This window comes from Hyla sarda, chromosome 4, assembly GCF_029499605.1.
Source record: "Hyla sarda isolate aHylSar1 chromosome 4, aHylSar1.hap1, whole genome shotgun sequence".
NCBI lineage: Eukaryota > Metazoa > Chordata > Amphibia > Anura > Hylidae > Hyla > Hyla sarda.
Genome location: NC_079192.1, coordinates 68,746,721 through 68,761,909, shown reverse-complemented (window position 1 = coordinate 68,761,909; position 15,189 = coordinate 68,746,721). Strand labels below are relative to the sequence as shown.

The 15,189-nt window shown below is 41.9% G+C and overlaps 19 non-coding genes across 19 annotated transcripts; all 19 read right to left on the bottom strand.

Annotated features, from left to right (window-relative positions):
• Window positions 1–1,103: 1,103 nt before the first annotated feature.
• TRNAI-UAU (transfer RNA isoleucine (anticodon UAU)) lies at window positions 1,104–1,196 on the bottom strand. The gene is given in 2 exon segments: window positions 1,104–1,139; window positions 1,159–1,196. It is a non-coding gene; the product is annotated as a tRNA-Ile (tRNA).
• Window positions 1,197–2,270: 1,074 nt separating this feature from the next.
• Window positions 2,271–2,343, bottom strand: TRNAR-CCU (transfer RNA arginine (anticodon CCU)). Its single transcript has one exon. It is a non-coding gene; the product is annotated as a tRNA-Arg (tRNA).
• Window positions 2,344–2,597: 254 nt separating this feature from the next.
• Window positions 2,598–2,690, bottom strand: TRNAI-UAU (transfer RNA isoleucine (anticodon UAU)). Its single transcript is given in 2 exon segments — window positions 2,598–2,633; window positions 2,653–2,690. It is a non-coding gene; the product is annotated as a tRNA-Ile (tRNA).
• Window positions 2,691–3,762: 1,072 nt separating this feature from the next.
• Window positions 3,763–3,835, bottom strand: TRNAR-CCU (transfer RNA arginine (anticodon CCU)). Its single transcript has one exon. It is a non-coding gene; the product is annotated as a tRNA-Arg (tRNA).
• A 254-nt stretch (window positions 3,836–4,089) lies between these two features.
• On the bottom strand, window positions 4,090–4,182 carry TRNAI-UAU (transfer RNA isoleucine (anticodon UAU)). The gene is given in 2 exon segments: window positions 4,090–4,125; window positions 4,145–4,182. It is a non-coding gene; the product is annotated as a tRNA-Ile (tRNA).
• Window positions 4,183–5,254: 1,072 nt separating this feature from the next.
• Window positions 5,255–5,327, bottom strand: TRNAR-CCU (transfer RNA arginine (anticodon CCU)). Its single transcript has one exon. It is a non-coding gene; the product is annotated as a tRNA-Arg (tRNA).
• Window positions 5,328–5,581: 254 nt separating this feature from the next.
• Window positions 5,582–5,674, bottom strand: TRNAI-UAU (transfer RNA isoleucine (anticodon UAU)). Its single transcript is given in 2 exon segments — window positions 5,582–5,617; window positions 5,637–5,674. It is a non-coding gene; the product is annotated as a tRNA-Ile (tRNA).
• A 1,073-nt stretch (window positions 5,675–6,747) lies between these two features.
• TRNAR-CCU (transfer RNA arginine (anticodon CCU)) lies at window positions 6,748–6,820 on the bottom strand. Its single transcript has one exon. It is a non-coding gene; the product is annotated as a tRNA-Arg (tRNA).
• Window positions 6,821–7,074: 254 nt separating this feature from the next.
• On the bottom strand, window positions 7,075–7,167 carry TRNAI-UAU (transfer RNA isoleucine (anticodon UAU)). Its single transcript is given in 2 exon segments — window positions 7,075–7,110; window positions 7,130–7,167. It is a non-coding gene; the product is annotated as a tRNA-Ile (tRNA).
• A 1,072-nt stretch (window positions 7,168–8,239) lies between these two features.
• Window positions 8,240–8,312, bottom strand: TRNAR-CCU (transfer RNA arginine (anticodon CCU)). Its single transcript has one exon. It is a non-coding gene; the product is annotated as a tRNA-Arg (tRNA).
• Window positions 8,313–8,566: 254 nt separating this feature from the next.
• TRNAI-UAU (transfer RNA isoleucine (anticodon UAU)) lies at window positions 8,567–8,659 on the bottom strand. Its single transcript is given in 2 exon segments — window positions 8,567–8,602; window positions 8,622–8,659. It is a non-coding gene; the product is annotated as a tRNA-Ile (tRNA).
• A 1,072-nt stretch (window positions 8,660–9,731) lies between these two features.
• On the bottom strand, window positions 9,732–9,804 carry TRNAR-CCU (transfer RNA arginine (anticodon CCU)). The gene has a single exon. It is a non-coding gene; the product is annotated as a tRNA-Arg (tRNA).
• Window positions 9,805–10,058: 254 nt separating this feature from the next.
• On the bottom strand, window positions 10,059–10,151 carry TRNAI-UAU (transfer RNA isoleucine (anticodon UAU)). The gene is given in 2 exon segments: window positions 10,059–10,094; window positions 10,114–10,151. It is a non-coding gene; the product is annotated as a tRNA-Ile (tRNA).
• An 829-nt stretch (window positions 10,152–10,980) lies between these two features.
• Window positions 10,981–11,053, bottom strand: TRNAR-CCU (transfer RNA arginine (anticodon CCU)). Its single transcript has one exon. It is a non-coding gene; the product is annotated as a tRNA-Arg (tRNA).
• A 254-nt stretch (window positions 11,054–11,307) lies between these two features.
• On the bottom strand, window positions 11,308–11,400 carry TRNAI-UAU (transfer RNA isoleucine (anticodon UAU)). Its single transcript is given in 2 exon segments — window positions 11,308–11,343; window positions 11,363–11,400. It is a non-coding gene; the product is annotated as a tRNA-Ile (tRNA).
• A 1,072-nt stretch (window positions 11,401–12,472) lies between these two features.
• Window positions 12,473–12,545, bottom strand: TRNAR-CCU (transfer RNA arginine (anticodon CCU)). The gene has a single exon. It is a non-coding gene; the product is annotated as a tRNA-Arg (tRNA).
• Window positions 12,546–12,799: 254 nt separating this feature from the next.
• TRNAI-UAU (transfer RNA isoleucine (anticodon UAU)) lies at window positions 12,800–12,892 on the bottom strand. Its single transcript is given in 2 exon segments — window positions 12,800–12,835; window positions 12,855–12,892. It is a non-coding gene; the product is annotated as a tRNA-Ile (tRNA).
• A 1,072-nt stretch (window positions 12,893–13,964) lies between these two features.
• Window positions 13,965–14,037, bottom strand: TRNAR-CCU (transfer RNA arginine (anticodon CCU)). Its single transcript has one exon. It is a non-coding gene; the product is annotated as a tRNA-Arg (tRNA).
• Window positions 14,038–14,291: 254 nt separating this feature from the next.
• On the bottom strand, window positions 14,292–14,384 carry TRNAI-UAU (transfer RNA isoleucine (anticodon UAU)). Its single transcript is given in 2 exon segments — window positions 14,292–14,327; window positions 14,347–14,384. It is a non-coding gene; the product is annotated as a tRNA-Ile (tRNA).
• Between the last annotated feature and the right edge of the window lie 805 nt (window positions 14,385–15,189).

Here is a 15,189-nt window from a genome sequence, read left to right as displayed (position 1 = left end):
TTAGATCTGGTTTTTGCGAGATCGACTTTACAAGCAACTTGGACATGAATTATTAGAGAAGACAGTGGAACACATTTAACGAAACTAAAACACACCCTTGGTTACCTTAAAGAGGGAAGAAAAGCAAGCATCCCAGATGGGACTGGAACCCACTATCTCTGGCTTAGGAGTCCACTGGGGCTAGCCACCTGTGGGGAAACGTGATGATATGTTTTTTTTAAAAAGCGTGCTTTCTGTGATCAGTATCAGATCTTGCTTTTGCGAGATCGACTTTACAAGCAACTTGGACATGAATTATCAGAGAAGACAGTGGAACACATTTAACAGAACTAAAACACACCCTTGGTTACCTTAAAGAGGGAAGAAAAGCAAGCACCCCAGATGGGACTGGAGCCCACTATCCCTGGCTTAGGAGTCCACTGGGGCTAGCCACCTGTGGGGAAACATGATGATATGTTTTTTTAAAAAGCAAAATTTCTATTGTGATTGAGTAATCAAGGATGGTCTTTTGCTGTTTACCTTTAGATGCGGAAAACAATCTTAATCGTGTGCTTGCTTGCTTTCGTCAAGAGCGAGGCTTTCCTTTGTTGTCTCATTCCAACAGCAGCCAGAAGGCATTGAATGGCTACAGATGGATTGTTTCCATGATAAGCATGGTACCAGATTTTGCAAGATTGACTTCACAAGGAAGAGAATCATTAGAGAAGCCAATCAATCACATTTTATCTGGAACTAAAACTCATTGATGGATACCTGGTATAGTGAAGGAAAGCATACACCCAAGATGGGACTTGAACCCACAATCCCTGGCTTAAGAGGCCAGTGCCTTATCCATTAGGCCACTGGGGCTGGATGTTTGCAGTATGATGATAGTTAGTTTACAATCAAATATTCTCATGTTAAAAAGTTATCAAGGCTGGTCTTTTAGCGTTTGTTTTCCAATCGGGAAAACAATCTTAATAACGTGCCTGCTTTCTTAGGACGAGAGCGAGAACTTCTTTTGTTGTGTCGTTTTGATAATTTGCTTGCAATACATGGAAAACGGGTAAAAGACTTTGCTGCCCTACTGCAGTTTTTATATAACAATAAAGGTTAGAAAAGAATGCTCCAGGTGAGGCTCGAACTCACAACCTCGGCATTGCTCAACAGTTACTGCTTTATAAGTACCGCGCGCTGACCGATTGTGCCACTGGAGCTTTGCATGTGCTTCACAAGCCTGCTTTACAAGGGTGCTTTCTATGATCAGTATCAGATCTGGCTTTTGCGAGATCGACTTTACAAGCAACTTGGACATGAATTATTAGAGAAGACAGTGGAACACATTTAATGAAACTAAAACACACCCTTTGTTACCTTAAAGAGGGAAGAAAAGCAAGCACCCCAGATGGGACTGGAACCTACTATCCCTGGCTTAGGAGTCCACTGGGGCTAGCCACCTGTGGGGAAACGTGATGATATGTTATTTTAAAAAGCGTGCTTTCTATGATCAGTATCAGATCTGGTTTTTGCGAGATCGACTTTACAAGCAACTTGGACATGAATTATTAGAGAAGACAGTGGAACACATTTAACAAAACTAAAACACACCCTTGGTTACCTTAAAGAGTGAAGAAAAGCAAGCACCCCAGATGGGACTGGAACCCACTATCCCTGGCTTAGGAGTCCACTGGGGATAGCCACCGGTGGGGAAACGTGATGATATGTTTTTTTTTAAAAAAGCGTGCTTTCTATGATCAGTATCAGATCTGGCTTTTGCAAGATCGACTTTACAAGCAACTTGGACATGAATTATTAGAGAAGACAGTGGAACACATTTAACAGAACTAAAACACACCCTTGGTTACCTTAAAGAGGGAAGAAAAGCAAGCACCCCAGATGGGACTGGAACCCACTATTCCTGGCTTAGGAGTCCACTGGGGCTAGCCACCTGTGGGGAAACATGATGATATGTTTTTTTAAAAAGCAAAATTTCTATTGTGATTGAGTAATCAAGGATGGTCTTTTGCTGTATACCTTTAGATGCGGAAAACAATCTTAATCGTGTGCTTGCTTGCTTTTGTCAAGAGCGAGGCTTTCCTTTGTTGTCTCATTCCAACAGCAGCCAGAAGGCATTGAATGGCTAGAGATGGATTGTTTCCATGATAAGCATGGTACCAGATTTTGCAAGATTGACTTCACAAGGAAGAGAATCATTAGAGAAGCCAATCAATCACATTTTATCTTGAACTAAAACTCATTGATGGATACCTGGTATAGTGAAGGAAAGCATACACCCCAGATGGGACTTGAACCCACAATCCCTGGCTTAGGAGGCCAGTGCCTTATCCATTAGGCCACTGGGGCTGGATGTATGCAGCTTGATGATAGTTAGTTTACAATCAAATATTCTCATGTTAAAAAGTTATCAAGGCCGGTCTTTTACCATTTGTTTTCCAATCGGGAAAACAATCTTAATAACGTGCCTGCTTTCTTAGGACGAGAGCGAGAACTTCTTTTGTTGTGTCGTTTTGATAATTTGCTTACAATACATGGAAAACGGGTAAAAGACTTTGCTGCCCTACTGCAGTTTTTATATAACAATAAAGGTTAGAAAAGAATGCTCCAGGTGAGGCTCGAACTCACAACCTCGGCATTGCTCAACAGTTACTGCTATATAAGTACCACGCGCTGACCGATTGCGCCACTAGAGCTTTGCATGTGCTTCACAAGCCTGCTTTACAAGGGTGCTTTCTATGATCAGTATCAGATCTGGCTTTTGCGAGATCGACTTTACAAGCAACTTGGACATGAATTATTAGAGAAGACAGTGGAACACATTTAATGAAACTAAAACACACCCTTTGTTACCTTAAAGAGGGAAGAAAAGCAAGCACCCCAGATGGGACTGGAACCCACTATCCCTGGCTTAGGAGTCCACTGGGGCTAGCCACCTGTGGGGAAACGTGATGATATGTTATTTTAAAAAGCGTGCTTTCTATGATCAGTATCAGATCTGGTTTTTGCGAGATCGACTTTACAAGCAACTTGGACATGAATTATTAGAGAAGACAGTGGAACACATTTAACGAAACTAAAACACACCCTTGGTTACCTTAAAGAGTGAAGAAAAGCAAGCACCCCAGATGGGACTGGAACCCACTATCCCTGGCTTAGGAGTCCACTGGGGCTAGCCACCTGTGGGGAAACGTGATGATATGTTTTTTTTAAAAAGCGTGCTTTCTGTGATCAGTATCAGATCTGGCTTTTGCGAGATCGACTTTACAAGCAACTTGGACATGAATTATTAGAGAAGACAGTGGAACACATTTAACAGAACTAAAACACACCCTTGGTTACCTTAAAGAGGGAAGAAAAGCAAGCACCCCAGATGGGACTGGAACCCACTATTCCTGGCTTAGGAGTCCACTGGGGCTAGCCACCTGTGGGGAAACATGATGATATGTTTTTTTAAAAAGCAAAATTTCTATTGTGATTGAGTAATCAAGGATGGTCTTTTGCTGTATACCTTTAGATGCGGAAAACAATCTTAATCGTGTGCTTGCTTGCTTTTGTCAAGAGCGAGGCTTTCCTTTGTTGTCTCATTCCAACAGCAGCCAGAAGGCATTGAATGGCTACAGATGGATTGTTTCCATGATAAGCATGGTACCAGATTTTGCAAGATTGACTTCACAAGGAAGAGAATCATTAGAGAAGCCAATCAATCACATTTTATCTTGAACTAAAACTCATTGATGGATACCTGGTATAGTGAAGGAAAGCATACACCCCAGATGGGACTTGAACCCACAATCCCTGGCTTAGGAGGCCAGTGCCTTATCCATTAGGCCACTGGGGCTGGATGTATGCAGCTTGATGATAGTTAGTTTACAATCAAATATTCTCATGTTAAAAAGTTATCAAGGCCGGTCTTTAACCATTTGTTTTCCAATCGGGAAAACAATCTTAATAACGTGCCTGCTTTCTTAGGACGAGAGCGAGAACTTCTTTTGTTGTGTCGTTTTGATAATTTGCTTACAATACATGGAAAACGGGTAAAAGACTTTGCTGCCCTACTGCAGTTTTTATATAACAATAAAGGTTAGAAAAGAATGCTCCAGGTGAGGCTCGAACTCACAACCTCGGCATTGCTCAACAGTTACTGCTATATAAGTACCACACGCTGACCGATTGCGCCACTAGAGCTTTGCATGTGCTTCACAAGCCTGCTTTACAAGGGTGCTTTCTATGATCAGTATCAGATCTGGCTTTTGAGAGATCGACTTTACAAGCAACTTGGACATGAATTATTAGAGAAGACAGTGGAACACATTTAATGAAACTAAAACACACCCTTTGTTACCTTAAAGAGGGAAGAAAAGCAAGCACCCCAGATGGGACTGGAACCCACTATCCCTGGCTTAGGAGTCCACTAGGGCTAGCCACCTGTGGGGAAACGTGATGATATGTTATTTTAAAAAGCGTGCTTTCTATGATCAGTATCAGATCTGGTTTTTGCGAGATCGACTTTACAAGCAACTTGGACATGAATTATTAGAGAAGACAGTGGAACACATTTAACGAAACTAAAACACACCCTTGGTTACCTTAAAGAGGGAAGAAAAGCAAGCATCCCAGATGGGACTGGAACCCACTATCTCTGGCTTAGGAGTCCACTGGGGCTAGCCACCTGTGGGGAAACGTGATGATATGTTTTTTTTAAAAAGCGTGCTTTCTGTGATCAGTATCAGATCTTGCTTTTGCGAGATCGACTTTACAAGCAACTTGGACATGAATTATCAGAGAAGACAGTGGAACACATTTAACAGAACTAAAACACACCCTTGGTTACCTTAAAGAGGGAAGAAAAGCAAGCACCCCAGATGGGACTGGAGCCCACTATCCCTGGCTTAGGAGTCCACTGGGGCTAGCCACCTGTGGGGAAACATGATGATATGTTTTTTTAAAAAGCAAAATTTCTATTGTGATTGAGTAATCAAGGATGGTCTTTTGCTGTTTACCTTTAGATGCGGAAAACAATCTTAATCGTGTGCTTGCTTGCTTTCGTCAAGAGCGAGGCTTTCCTTTGTTGTCTCATTCCAACAGCAGCCAGAAGGCATTGAATGGCTACAGATGGATTGTTTCCATGATAAGCATGGTACCAGATTTTGCAAGATTGACTTCACAAGGAAGAGAATCATTAGAGAAGCCAATCAATCACATTTTATCTGGAACTAAAACTCATTGATGGATACCTGGTATAGAGAAGGATAGCATACACCCCAGATGGGACTTGAACCCACAATCCCTGGCTTAGGAGGCCAGTGCCTTATCCATTAGGCCACTGGGGCTGGATGTTTGCAGTATGATGATAGTTAGTTTACAATCAAATATTCTCATGTTAAAAAGTTATCAAGGCTGGTCTTTTAGCGTTTGTTTTCCAATCGGGAAAACAATCTTAATAACGTGCCTGCTTTCTTAGGACGAGAGCGAGAACTTCTTTTGTTGTGTCGTTTTGATAATTTGCTTGCAATACATGGAAAACGGGTAAAAGACTTTGCTGCCCTACTGCAGTTTTTATATAACAATAAAGGTTAGAAAAGAATGCTCCAGGTGAGGCTCGAACTCACAACCTCGGCATTGCTCAACAGTTACTGCTTTATAAGTACCGCGCGCTGACCGATTGTGCCACTGGAGCTTTGCATGTGCTTCACAAGCCTGCTTTACAAGGGTGCTTTCTATGATCAGTATCAGATCTGGCTTTTGCGAGATCGACTTTACAAGCAACTTGGACATGAATTATTAGAGAAGACAGTGGAACACATTTAATGAAACTAAAACACACCCTTTGTTACCTTAAAGAGGGAAGAAAAGCAAGCACCCCAGATGGGACTGGAACCTACTATCCCTGGCTTAGGAGTCCACTGGGGCTAGCCACCTGTGGGGAAACGTGATGATATGTTATTTTAAAAAGCGTGCTTTCTATGATCAGTATCAGATCTGGTTTTTGCGAGATCGACTTTACAAGCAACTTGGACATGAATTATTAGAGAAGACAGTGGAACACATTTAACAAAACTAAAACACACCCTTGGTTACCTTAAAGAGTGAAGAAAAGCAAGCACCCCAGATGGGACTGGAACCCACTATCCCTGGCTTAGGAGTCCACTGGGGATAGCCACCGGTGGGGAAACGTGATGATATGTTTTTTTTAAAAAAGCGTGCTTTCTATGATCAGTATCAGATCTGGCTTTTGCGAGATCGACTTTACAAGCAACTTGGACATGAATTATTAGAGAAGACAGTGGAACACATTTAACAGAACTAAAACACACCCTTGGTTACCTTAAAGATGGAAGAAAAGCAGGCACCCCAGATGGGACTGGAACCCACTATTCCTGGCTTAGGAGTCCACTGGGGCTAGCCACCTGTGGGGAAACATGATGATATGTTTTTTTAAAAAGCAAAATTTCTATTGTGATTGAGTAATCAAGGATGGTCTTTTGCTGTATACCTTTAGATGCGGAAAACAATCTTAATCGTGTGCTTGCTTGCTTTTGTCAAGAGCGAGGCTTTCCTTTGTTGTCTCATTCCAACAGCAGCCAGAAGGCATTGAATGGCTACAGATGGATTGTTTCCATGATAAGCATGGTACCAGATTTTGCAAGATTGACTTCACAAGGAAGAGAATCATTAGAGAAGCCAATCAATCACATTTTATCTTGAACTAAAACTCATTGATGGATACCTGGTATAGTGAAGGAAAGCATACACCCCAGATGGGACTTGAACCCACAATCCCTGGCTTAGGAGGCCAGTGCCTTATCCATTAGGCCACTGGGGCTGGATGTATGCAGCTTGATGATAGTTAGTTTACAATCAAATATTCTCATGTTAAAAAGTTATCAAGGCCGGTCTTTTACCGTTTGTTTTCCAATCGGGAAAACAATCTTAATAACGTGCCTGCTTTCTTAGGACGAGAGCGAGAACTTCTTTTGTTGTGTCGTTTTGATAATTTGCTTACAATACATGGAAAACGGGTAAAAGACTTTGCTGCCCTACTGCAGTTTTTATATAACAATAAAGGTTAGAAAAGAATGCTCCAGGTGAGGCTCGAACTCACAACCTCGGCATTGCTCAACAGTTACTGCTATATAAGTACCACGCGCTGACCGATTGCGCCACTAGAGCTTTGCATGTGCTTCACAAGCCTGCTTTACAAGGGTGCTTTCTATGATCAGTATCAGATCTGGCTTTTGAGAGATCGACTTTACAAGCAACTTGGACATGAATTATTAGAGAAGACAGTGGAACACATTTAATGAAACTAAAACACACCCTTTGTTACCTTAAAGAGGGAAGAAAAGCAAGCACCCCAGATGGGACTGGAACCCACTATCCATGGCTTAGGAGTCCACTAGGGCTAGCCACCTGTGGGGAAACGTGATGATATGTTATTTTAAAAAGCGTGCTTTCTATGATCAGTATCAGATCTGGTTTTTGCGAGATCGATTTTACAAGCAACTTGGACATGAATTATTAGAGAAGACAGTGGAACACATTTAACGAAACTAAAACACACCCTTGGTTACCTTAAAGAGGGAAGAAAAGCAAGCATCCCAGATGGGACTGGAACCCACTATCTCTGGCTTAGGAGTCCACTGGGGCTAGCCACCTGTGGGGAAACGTGATGATATGTTTTTTTTAAAAAGCATGCTTTCTGTGATCAGTATCAGATCTGGCTTTTGCGAGATCGACTTTACAAGCAACTTGGACATGAATTATCAGAGAAGACAGTGGAACACATTTAACAGAACTAAAACACACCCTTGGTTACCTTAAAGAGGGAAGAAAAGCAAGCACCCCAGATGGGACTGGAGCCCACTATCCCTGGCTTAGGAGTCCACTGGGGCTAGCCACCTGTGGGGAAACATGATGATATGTTTTTTTAAAAAGCAAAATTTCTATTGTGATTGAGTAATCAAGGATGGTCTTTTGCTGTTTACCTTTAGATGCGGAAAACAATCTTAATCGTGTGCTTGCTTGCTTTCGTCAAGAGCGAGGCTTTCCTTTGTTGTCTCATTCCAACAGCAGCCAGAAGGCATTGAATGGCTACAGATGGATTGTTTCCATGATAAGCATGGTACCAGATTTTGCAAGATTGAATTCACAAGGAAGAGAATCATTAGAGAAGCCAATCAATCACATTTTATCTTGAACTAAAACTCATTGATGGATACCTGGTATAGAGAAGGAAAGCATACACCCCAGATGGGACTCGAACCCACAATCCCTGGCTTAGGAGGCCAGTGCCTTATCCATTAGGCCACTGGGGCTGGATGTATGCAGCTTGATGATAGTTAGTTTACAATCAAATATTCTCATGTTAAAAAGTTATCAAGGCCGGTCTTTTACCATTTGTTTTCCAATCGGGAAAACAATCTTAATAACGTGCCTGCTTTCTTAGGACGAGAGCGAGAACTTCTTTTGTTGTGTCGTTTTGATAATTTGCTTACAATACATGGAAAACGGGTAAAAGACTTTGCTGCCCTACTGCAGTTTTTATATAACAATAAAGGTTAGAAAAGAATGCTCTAGGTGAGGCTCGAACTCACAACCTCGGCATTGCTCAACAGTTACTGCTATATAAGTACCACGCGCTGACCGATTGCGCCACTAGAGCTTTGCATGTGCTTCACAAGCCTGCTTTACAAGGGTGCTTTCTATGATCAGTATCAGATCTGGCTTTTGCGAGATCGACTTTACAAGCAACTTGGACATGAATTATTAGAGAAGACAGTGGAACACATTTAATGAAACTAAAACACACCCTTTGTTACCTTAAAGAGGGAAGAAAAGCAAGCACCCCAGATGGGACTGGAACCCACTATCCCTGGCTTAGGAGTCCACTAGGGCTAGCCACCTGTGGGGAAACGTGATGATATGTTATTTTAAAAAGCGTGCTTTCTATGATCAGTATCAGATCTGGTTTTTGCGAGATCGACTTTACAAGCAACTTGGACATGAATTATTAGAGAAGACAGTGGAACACATTTAACGAAACTAAAACACACCCTTGGTTACCTTAAAGAGGGAAGAAAAGCAAGCATCCCAGATGGGACTGGAACCCACTATCTCTGGCTTAGGAGTCCACTGGGGCTAGCCACCTGTGGGGAAACATGATGATATGTTTTTTTTAAAAAGCGTGCTTTCTGTGATCAGTATCAGATCTGGCTTTTGCGAGATCGACTTTACAAGCAACTTGGACATGAATTATCAGAGAAGACAGTGGAACACATTTAACAGAACTAAAACACACCCTTGGTTACCTTAAAGAGGGAAGAAAAGCAAGCACCCCAGATGGGACTGGAACCCACTATCCCTGGCTTAGGAGTCCTTTGGGGCTAGCCACCTGTGGGGAAACATGATGATATGTTTTTTTAAAAAGCAAAATTTCTATTGTGATTGAGTAATCAAGGATGGTCTTTTGCTGTTTACCTTTAGATGCGGAAAACAATCTTAATCGTGTGCTTGCTTGCTTTCGTCAAGAGCGAGGCTTTCCTTTGTTGTCTCATTCCAACAGCAGCCAGAAGGCATTGAATGGCTACAGATGGATTGTTTCCATGATAAGCATGGTACCAGATTTTGCAAGATTGAATTCACAAGGAAGAGAATCATTAGAGAAGCCAATCAATCACATTTTATCTTGAACTAAAACTCATTGATGGATACCTGGTATAGAGAAGGAAAGCATACACCCCAGATGGGACTCGAACCCACAATCCCTGGCTTAGGAGGCCAGTGCCTTATCCATTAGGCCACTGGGGCTGGATGTTTGCAGTATGATGATAGTTAGTTTACAATCAAATATTCTCATGTTAAAAAGTTATCAAGGCTGGTCTTTTAGCGTTTGTTTTCCAATCGGGAAAACAATCTTAATAACGTGCCTGCTTTCTTAGGACGAGAGCGAGAACTTCTTTTGTTGTGTCGTTTTGATAATTTGCTTGCAATACATGGAAAACGGGTAAAAGACTTTGCTGCCCTACTGCAGTTTTTATATAACAATAAAGGTTAGAAAAGAATGCTCCAGGTGAGGCTCGAACTCACAACCTTGGCATTGCTCAACAGTTACTGCTTTATAAGTACCGCGCGCTGACCGATTGCGCCACTGGAGCTTTGCATGTGCTTCACAAGCCTGCTTTACAAGGGTGCTTTCTATGATCAGTATCAGATCTGGCTTTTGCGAGATCGACTTTACAAGCAACTTGGACATGAATTATTAGAGAAGACAGTGGAACACATTTAATGAAACTAAAACACACCCTTTGTTACCTTAAAGAGGGAAGAAAAGCAAGCACCCCAGATGGGACTGGAACCCACTATCCCTGGCTTAGGAGTCCACTGGGGATAGCCACCGGTGGGGAAACGTGATGATATGTTTTTTTTTAAAAAGCGTGCTTTCTATGATCAGTATCAGATCTGGCTTTTGCGAGATCGACTTTACAAGCAACTTGGACATGAATTATTAGAGAAGACAGTGGAACACATTTAACAGAACTAAAACACACCCTTGGTTACCTTAAAGAGGGAAGAAAAGCAAGCACCCCAGATGGGACTGGAACCCACTATTCCTGGCTTAGGAGTCCACTGGGGCTAGCCACCTGTGGGGAAACATGATGATATGTTTTTTTAAAAAGCAAAATTTCTATTGTGATTGAGTAATCAAGGATGGTCTTTTGCTGTATACCTTTAGATGCGGAAAACAATCTTAATCGTGTGCTTGCTTGCTTTTGTCAAGAGCGAGGCTTTCCTTTGTTGTCTCATTCCAACAGCAGCCAGAAGGCATTGAATGGCTACAGATGGATTGTTTCCATGATAAGCATGGTACCAGATTTTGCAAGATTGACTTCACAAGGAAGAGAATCATTAGAGAAGCCAATCAATCACATTTTATCTTGAACTAAAACTCATTGATGGATACCTGGTATAGTGAAGGAAAGCATACACCCCAGATGGGACTTGAACCCACAATCCCTGGCTTAGGAGGCCAGTGCCTTATCCATTAGGCCACTGGGGCTGGATGTATGCAGCTTGATGATAGTTAGTTTACAATCAAATATTCTCATGTTAAAAAGTTATCAAGGCCGGTCTTTTACCGTTTGTTTTCCAATCGGGAAAACAATCTTAATAACGTGCCTGCTTTCTTAGGACGAGAGCGAGAACTTCTTTTGTTGTGTCGTTTTGATAATTTGCTTACAATACATGGAAAACGGGTAAAAGACTTTGCTGCCCTACTGCAGTTTTTATATAACAATAAAGGTTAGAAAAGAATGCTCCAGGTGAGGCTCGAACTCACAACCTCGGCATTGCTCAACAGTTACTGCTATATAAGTACCACGCGCTGACCGATTGCGCCACTAGAGCTTTGCATGTGCTTCACAAGCCTGCTTTACAAGGGTGCTTTCTATGATCAGTATCAGATCTGGCTTTTGAGAGATCGACTTTACAAGCAACTTGGACATGAATTATTAGAGAAGACAGTGGAACACATTTAATGAAACTAAAACACACCCTTTGTTACCTTAAAGAGGGAAGAAAAGCAAGCACCCCAGATGGGACTGGAACCCACTATCCATGGCTTAGGAGTCCACTAGGGCTAGCCACCTGTGGGGAAACGTGATGATATGTTATTTTAAAAAGCGTGCTTTCTATGATCAGTATCAGATCTGGTTTTTGCGAGATCGATTTTACAAGCAACTTGGACATGAATTATTAGAGAAGACAGTGGAACACATTTAACGAAACTAAAACACACCCTTGGTTACCTTAAAGAGGGAAGAAAAGCAAGCATCCCAGATGGGACTGGAACCCACTATCTCTGGCTTAGGAGTCCACTGGGGCTAGCCACCTGTGGGGAAACGTGATGATATGTTTTTTTTAAAAAGCATGCTTTCTGTGATCAGTATCAGATCTGGCTTTTGCGAGATCGACTTTACAAGCAACTTGGACATGAATTATCAGAGAAGACAGTGGAACACATTTAACAGAACTAAAACACACCCTTGGTTACCTTAAAGAGGGAAGAAAAGCAAGCACCCCAGATGGGACTGGAGCCCACTAGTCCTGGCTTAGGAGTCCACTGGGGCTAGCCACCTGTGGGGAAACATGATGATATGTTTTTTTAAAAAGCAAAATTTCTATTGTGATTGAGTAATCAAGGATGGTCTTTTGCTGTTTACCTTTAGATGCGGAAAACAATCTTAATCGTGTGCTTGCTTGCTTTCGTCAAGAGCGAGGCTTTCCTTTGTTGTCTCATTCCAACAGCAGCCAGAAGGCATTGAATGGCTACAGATGGATTGTTTCCATGATAAGCATGGTACCAGATTTTGCAAGATTGAATTCACAAGGAAGAGAATCATTAGAGAAGCCAATCAATCACATTTTATCTTGAACTAAAACTCATTGATGGATACCTGGTATAGAGAAGGAAAGCATACACCCCAGATGGGACTCGAACCCACAATCCCTGGCTTAGGAGGCCAGTGCCTTATCCATTAGGCCACTGGGGCTGGATGTATGCAGCTTGATGATAGTTAGTTTACAATCAAATATTCTCATGTTAAAAAGTTATCAAGGCCGGTCTTTTACCATTTGTTTTCCAATCGGGAAAACAATCTTAATAACGTGCCTGCTTTCTTAGGACGAGAGCGAGAACTTCTTTTGTTGTGTCGTTTTGATAATTTGCTTACAATACATGGAAAACGGGTAAAAGACTTTGCTGCCCTACTGCAGTTTTTATATAACAATAAAGGTTAGAAAAGAATGCTCTAAGTGAGGCTCGAACTCACAACCTCGGCATTGCTCAACAGTTACTGCTATATAAGTACCACGCGCTGACCGATTGCGCCACTAGAGCTTTGCATGTGCTTCACAAGCCTGCTTTACAAGGGTGCTTTCTATGATCAGTATCAGATCTGGCTTTTGCGAGATCGACTTTACAAGCAACTTGGACATGAATTATTAGAGAAGACAGTGGAACACATTTAATGAAACTAAAACACACCCTTTGTTACCTTAAAGAGGGAAGAAAAGCAAGCACCCCAGATGGGACTGGAACCCACTATCCCTGGCTTAGGAGTCCACTAGGGCTAGCCACCTGTGGGGAAACGTGATGATATGTTATTTTAAAAAGCGTGCTTTCTATGATCAGTATCAGATCTGGTTTTTGCGAGATCGACTTTACAAGCAACTTGGACATGAATTATTAGAGAAGACAGTGGAACACATTTAACGAAACTAAAACACACCCTTGGTTACCTTAAAGAGGGAAGAAAAGCAAGCATCCCAGATGGGACTGGAACCCACTATCTCTGGCTTAGGAGTCCACTGGGGCTAGCCACCTGTGGGGAAACATGATGATATGTTTTTTTTAAAAAGCGTGCTTTCTGTGATCAGTATCAGATCTGGCTTTTGCGAGATCGACTTTACAAGCAACTTGGACATGAATTATCAGAGAAGACAGTGGAACACATTTAACAGAACTAAAACACACCCTTGGTTACCTTAAAGAGGGAAGAAAAGCAAGCACCCCAGATGGGACTGGAACCCACTATCCCTGGCTTAGGAGTCCACTGGGGCTAGCCACCTGTGGGGAAACATGATGATATGTTTTTTTAAAAAGCAAAATTTCTATTGTGATTGAGTAATCAAGGATGGTCTTTTGCTGTTTACCTTTAGATGCGGAAAACAATCTTAATCGTGTGCTTGCTTGCTTTCGTCAAGAGCGAGGCTTTCCTTTGTTGTCTCATTCCAACAGCAGCCAGAAGGCATTGAATGGCTACAGATGGATTGTTTCCATGATAAGCATGGTACCAGATTTTGCAAGATTGAATTCACAAGGAAGAGAATCATTAGAGAAGCCAATCAATCACATTTTATCTTGAACTAAAACTCATTGATGGATACCTGGTATAGAGAAGGAAAGCATACACCCCAGATGGGACTCGAACCCACAATCCCTGGCTTAGGAGGCCAGTGCCTTATCCATTAGGCCACTGGGGCTGGATGTTTGCAGTATGATGATAGTTAGTTTACAATCAAATATTCTCATGTTAAAAAGTTATCAAGGCTGGTCTTTTAGCGTTTGTTTTCCAATCGGGAAAACAATCTTAATAACGTGCCTGCTTTCTTAGGACGAGAGCGAGAACTTCTTTTGTTGTGTCGTTTTGATAATTTGCTTGCAATACATGGAAAACGGGTAAAAGACTTTGCTGCCCTACTGCAGTTTTTATATAACAATAAAGGTTAGAAAAGAATGCTCCAGGTGAGGCTCGAACTCACAACCTTGGCATTGCTCAACAGTTACTGCTTTATAAGTACCGCGCGCTGACCGATTGCGCCACTGGAGCTTTGCATGTGCTTCACAAGCCTGCTTTACAAGGGTGCTTTCTATGATCAGTATCAGATCTGGCTTTTGCGAGATCGACTTTACAAGCAACTTGGACATGAATTATTAGAGAAGACAGTGGAACACATTTAATGAAACTAAAACACACCCTTTGTTACCTTAAAGAGGGAAGAAAAGCAAGCACCCCAGATGGGACTGGAACCCACTATCCCTGGCTTAGGAGTCCACTGGGGATAGCCACCGGTGGGGAAACGTGATGATATGTTTTTTTTTAAAAAGCGTGCTTTCTATGATCAGTATCAGATCTGGCTTTTGCGAGATCGACTTTACAAGCAACTTGGACATGAATTATTAGAGAAGACAGTGGAACACATTTAACAGAACTAAAACACACCCTTGGTTACCTTAAAGAGGGAAGAAAAGCAAGCACCCCAGATGGGACTGGAACCCACTATTCCTGGCTTAGGAGTCCACTGGGGCTAGCCACCTGTGGGGAAACATGATGATATGTTTTTTTAAAAAGCAAAATTTCTATTGTGATTGAGTAATCAAGGATGGTCTTTTGCTGTATACCTTTAGATGCGGAAAACAATCTTAATCGTGTGCTTGCTTGCTTTTGTCAAGAGCGAGGCTTTCCTTTGTTGTCTCATTCCAACAGCAGCCAGAAGGCATTGAATGGCTACAGATGGATTGTTTCCATGATAAGCATGGTACCAGATTTTGCAAGATTGACTTCACAAGGAAGAGAATCATTAGAGAAGCCAATCAATCACATTTTATCTTGAACTAAAACTCATTGATGGATA